Genomic DNA, 6,020 nt, shown 5'->3' with positions numbered 1-6,020 from the left:
ATTATTTTTTCTACAATGACTCTACTATTGTTACAATTAATACCATTATTAATAAAGGATGATCATCGCCATCACCATTATCATCATTACAATACCGATTATTACTATCGCCATTACTATCATGATCATCAGTCACTATCATCACTCATCCTCCTCACTGCCCCCATCTTCACCATCACGCTCACTATAACCATCTGCGTCAGTACTTTCCTCCCGCGAGTGCTCTGTGTTAAAGCTCATGGCTAATAATTAGGGCGATTATAGACACACGTCGGCCAAGCCTAATCCTCGGAGCGCGGGACCAACGGCGGATGCTGCTGATCATTGCACTCATTGCAAAGGAGGGATTGCAAGGGGAAGACCGTGCAACCAGCGCATGAGCGAGGGCTTCCTGTATGCACGTGGGTATGTGGGTATGTGTGGTATGTGGGTATTTGGGCATGTAAGAGTGTCTGAGTGTCTATGGTGTGTGTGTGTGTGTGTGTGTGTGTGTGTGTGTGTGTGTGTGTGTGTGTGTGTGTGTGTGTGTGTGTGTGTGTGTGTGTGTGTGTGTGTGTGTTTGCGTGCGTGCGTGCGTGCGTGCGTGCGTGCGTGTGCGTGTGCGTGCGTGTGCGTGTGCGTGTGCGTGACTATGAGCGTGAGTGCGAGTGAGTATGCGAAAGAGAGTGAGAGTGGAAGAGAGAGAGCGAGAATGACTATGCGAGTGTGAGTGAGTGTTATTGAAAGTGACAATGCACCGATTCCTTTCCAGTGCTGACTATATTTCACCAAGTTCCCCCAAAGACGACGCAGAGAGAGCGAGCATCGCCCTACATCTCGATTCCAGACTCGCGTGTGACTTCTCGGCGCAAATGACGGCGTCGAGAAGAAATCGGGTCCCGCTCGACCCGAGAGAGATCGCTCGCCGGCCGTAAATATCGCGATTTCTACACTTGTGTGTGTGTATGTGTCTGTATAATGCATATATATACGTATACATATGTATACATATACACACACATATATATATGCATATACTCACATATACACATATGCACTTATATACACATACATAATATACATATATACATATATGCGTATATATGTATACACATATTTATATATATATATATATATATATATATATATATATATATACACATATATATGTACATATGTATACACATATATACATATATATACGTATGCATATATACATATATATACCTATGCAGATATACATATGTAAACACATACATTTATACAAACATATATACATATATACATATATACGTACATATATATGCACACATATATACATATATATGCACATATATACATATACATATATAAATATCTGCATATATACATATAAGTACACACGTGTACAACCCTAAAAAATAAGAGCGATGCCAATGGAGCAACTAACTTCAAAAAAAGGTCGAAACTACTACTGCTACGGGAGAAGTTTCCCCGTTGTGTGCGCGGCTCGCGTCGCTCCGAGGGCGGCGCCGCGGACCACGAACGGCTTCCAGGTTCGCCTGTCGTTCCGCCGAAGCGCCTTCACGGGCGAGGCAATAACAGCTGCGCGGGTCGAAGGCCTTTGATCGTTTTGTCACAGATGCATAATAATAAAACATAACTCTTTAACGAATCAACTGAAACATCTCTCGCCCGACTCCCGATCCGTCACTAAAATTCCACGAGTTTATACAAAAATCACTCCAGCTTGCAAGGTGCAAGGTGAAGTTGCATGACTGCCCCCCCCCCCCCCGCCTACGGCAATGTCCTCACGTGACTCGCGGGCGGCGGCGGCGGCGGCGGCGAGGGCGGTTTTCTCTCGCCCTCCCTAACTCCAAAAACCTTTTCTATTTTTTCTCTCTCTACGCCTCTCTACTCCGTGTACTCCTGAAGCGTCTCTCTTGCCTTTATTCGCCTGTTTTCTTGACGTTGTAATTATTCCTGTTTTTGTTGCTGCTGTTGATATTGATTTTATTGCTATTACAGAGATCGATTATTATCATTATCATCTTCATCACAATCGCCACCACTGTCATCATTATCATTCTTATCTTTACTATCAATATTATCATTGTTATTATTTTTACCACTGCCATCGTCAATCTCATTATCTTCAAAATCATCACTGTTATTACTATTAGTCCTTTCATCATCATCACCATCATTATTATGACTTTTATCGACATTACCATCGTCATCATCACCACCACCATTATCACCAGAATTGTCAGATCATTGTTATTATTTTCTTCCGGTTATCCTGCTTCTATTTTGTTTATTTTCTTTCTGTGCCATCTACTTTCAATGACTTTGTTTGTTCTTTCATGTTTGCTTCCCCCCTCCTTCCTACTTCCTTCATTCCTTGCCCACTATGACCATCCCTTCCTCGTCACTTTGCCTTCAATTCCGCCAGCAGCAGCGTTATCATTCTTATCAGTCATCATCAACACCAGTTTTATTGTTATTACCATCCTCATTATTATGACAATCAGTAGTAGTATCATCATCGCTTTCACCATTATGGTTGTAGTTACTGACGTCGCCGTCGGTGGTGTCGTCGTCTTATTGGAATTAATAGTGAAAGCGATGATGATGATGATAAAATACAATACAAAATAAATAAAGCAGAAAAGGAAATGAAGCCGAGAAGGAGGGGGAGAGCGTAAGTACCAAAAGGAGCGTCATGTGCATCTCGCCGAAGGTGGCCTCGGGACCTGAGCGTCGGTCGACCTTCTCGGACCTCGCTCGGCAGAGGAGCGGCGGGGGAAGAGGAGTTACTGATAAAGGAACGGAGAGGGAGAGGGAAGACGAAGGGGGAAACGGAATCATATGAGAAAACGAAGCAGTGACACTCAGATGCCGACGAGAGAAGAGGAATATCTGAAAGTAAAGAAAGGGGAGAAGAGAAGAAAGTAGATATGCAACTCGACGAAAAGATGGACGAGGATCGGAATGAAGATAAAGGGAAAGAAAAGCAAAGGGGAAGTGGGTGAAAACGTAGGGAAGGAGAAATATAAAGAGGGGAGGAAAACTAGGAAGGAAGAGAGAGAGAGAGAGAGAGAGAGAGAGAGAGAGAGAGAGAGAGAGAGAGAGAGAGAGAGAGAGAGAGAGAGAGAGAGAGAGAGAGAGAGAGAAAGAGAAAGAGAAAGAGAAAGAGAAAGAGAAAGAGAGAGAGAAGAGAGAAAGAGAAGAGAAAGAGAAAGAGAGAGAGAGAGAGAGGAGAGAGAGAGAGAGAGAGAGAGAGAGAGAGAGAGAGAGAGAGAGAGAGAGAGAGAGAGAGAGAGAGAGAGAGAGAGAGAGAGAGAGAGAGAGAGAGAGAGGGGGGGGGAGGGAGGGGGGGGGAGGGAGGGAGGGAGGGAGGGAGGGAGGGAGGGAGGGAGGGAGGGAGGGAGGGAGGGAGGGAGGGAGAGAGGGAGAGAGGGAAAGAGGGAGAGGGAGAGAGAGAGAGAGAGAGGGAGAGAGAGAGGGGGAGAGAGAGAGAGAGAGAGAGAGAGAGAGAGAGAGAGAGAGAGAGAGAGAGAGAGAGAGAGAAAGAGAAAGAGAAAGAGAGAGAGAAAGAGAGAAGAGAAGAGAAAGAGAGAGAGAGAGAGAGAGAGAGAGAGAGAGAGAGAGAGAGAGAGAGAGAGAGAGCACAAACGTCCGGTCTCAGGTAATCGTGTCACGAACCGGCTGGCCTGAGATAGTTTCCAGACCCGAAGGACCATCATCTTCTGCTCTGTCAATGGGAATATGGACTCTCAGGGCATATCCGCGGAAGCGCCGTAACGCGGTCAATGGGATGAGACGAAATGGGGCAGGGGGGGGGGGGAGGGAAGGGGGGTAAAAATGGGGGATTGAAGGAGGGAAGGGGATAGGTAGGATGAATGGAGAAAGAAAGCAAAAAAAATTGAGAGTACGGGGGGGGGGGGAGGAGAGAGATAAAGACAGAAAAAGAGAGAGATGGACCGAAGGAGAAAGAGAGAGAGACAAAAAGAGAGAGACAGAAAAGGAGAAAAAGAGAGCAGACAGGGGTTGCGGATCCTGCCAGGAGCCCCTGAGCTCGGAATGAAACCAAATTTCGAACGTCCCTCCTGCGTGACGGACAATCAGCGATAGAGCTCAGGGCCCCACTAGAAATACGAGTGCAAGGCCACACATCCAAACCGCAACAGAGAGAAGTCGAAATGAAACAAATGGTTTGCAACAGCTCCACTTAAACTGCACCGTGATCGCCACAGAAACAGTTGACGAATGCAAGACAGAATGTAGGCCTCTTAATATATAGTTAAAGAAAAAAGTTAAAATGGAAATAAATATCTAGAAGAGTGACAATATATTCCATGTTCGATTGCAAGAGATACACATAAAAAATATCGCTTCTCCTTAAAACAAATCTAAACGTTTAAGAGGTAACACGATATTTGATGTAATCAAAGAGTCAATATACTTTGTGGTGACCTCCGGCAAAACTTTCTCTGTCGCCTGCCTACGCGCCGTGAACAATGACGCGACATGATTTCTTTCATTGTAGAAAGAATTCACAAAGTTTGCAAGTGCAGAAAAAACTGTCAATAACGATAATAACAAAATCCAGTGATAACAATAACGATGGCCATGGCATTCACAACGAAAAGGACATTTCGGAGTCGCCACAAGCAGAGGAAACTTAATCTGGAGCAGCCGAAGGGAAATGTCACTTGATGCACGGGAGGAGAGCCTAAATGCTGACTGAGGGACATTGTTGAATGTAAAATCAATGATGTGGAGATAAAAAAATGCTCAAGATAGTGAGTAAATACTCTGGGTTTCGCTCCTACCAAGCCCTGTGATCAAGCCCTGTGATCAAGCCCTGTGATCAAGCCCTGTGATCAAGCCCTGTGATCAAGCCCTGTGATCAAACCCTCGCTGCCAGCGTCACTGCCGCCATCATCGTCCAGTCGTCGTCGCCTTCCTGCCGTGGCTCTCCTCCTAACAGCCATCATCCTCATCATCGACACCATCACCATCTTCGCCGCCACCAGCCCCCTCCCCCCACCCACCCGCCCCAGATCAAACGCCCGTCGACCGGTCCCCGCGCCCTCGCCCGGCTCCCCCGCACGCCCATCTTCCAGCCCCGCCCACCCATAGAGCCAAACGACGCCCGTCCCTTCCTCTCCCGCCCACCATGGCTCATCCACCCTCACTCCCGCCCATCCACAGCCTAACATCCACCTCCCGCCCCCAGCCCATCTATTCATCCACCTACCGGTCTCCTAATCCACCGGTTCTATCCACTCATTCATCTAAGTCTAGCCCAGCGACCGTTCAGTCCATCCACCCATTCACTAATCCACCCATGGTCCACCAACCTACTCATCCGCCAATCCACTAATCCACTGATCCACTCAACGCTCCACTAATCCATAAGTGCTTATCCGCACAGGAATCCGAGGGTCCACCTCTCTCCACCTTGCATCCATCCATTCGTGCACATCCACCTCCCAATCCACCAATCCGTTCATCCACTCATCCAATCCACTAGTACTAATCCACCTACCAGTCCACTAATCCACAGCGTCCCCGCACAGACACCCACACATCTCCGCCGCCCATCCACGCCCATGCACGCCCATGCACACCCATGCACGCCTGCGCCCACGACATGCAGCCCGCGCACCCGTTAACCTTGCTATCAGCTGCGCATGATTTCACTCGCATGTCAATACGCCTCCAATGCATGATTTCTCCTGCATGATTTTTCGTTTTTCTTTGTTGCATGATCATTTTTTATGTTGCTGCGACATGATTTGTTTTCTTTTCGTTCTATGATTGCAGGATTTTTTCCCACTTCTTTTGCACGAGACGGCCTTCTCTTCTTCTGTTGCAGACCTTTTCTCCTGTTGCATGATTATCTCTCGGGATGCATGGTTATTGCTCCCCTGGTGCATGAATCTTCCGCTTCCATTGCATGTTTCTTTATTTCTGTTGCATGTTTCTCCCTCTTCGGATGTATGATTTCCCCCTTCTGTTGCCCTGTTCTTCCTCACCTGTTGTATGATTAT

This window comes from Penaeus chinensis, chromosome 41, assembly GCF_019202785.1.
Source record: "Penaeus chinensis breed Huanghai No. 1 chromosome 41, ASM1920278v2, whole genome shotgun sequence".
Classification (NCBI taxonomy): Eukaryota; Metazoa; Arthropoda; class Malacostraca; order Decapoda; family Penaeidae; genus Penaeus; species Penaeus chinensis.
This window is presented reverse-complemented; position numbering follows the sequence as displayed.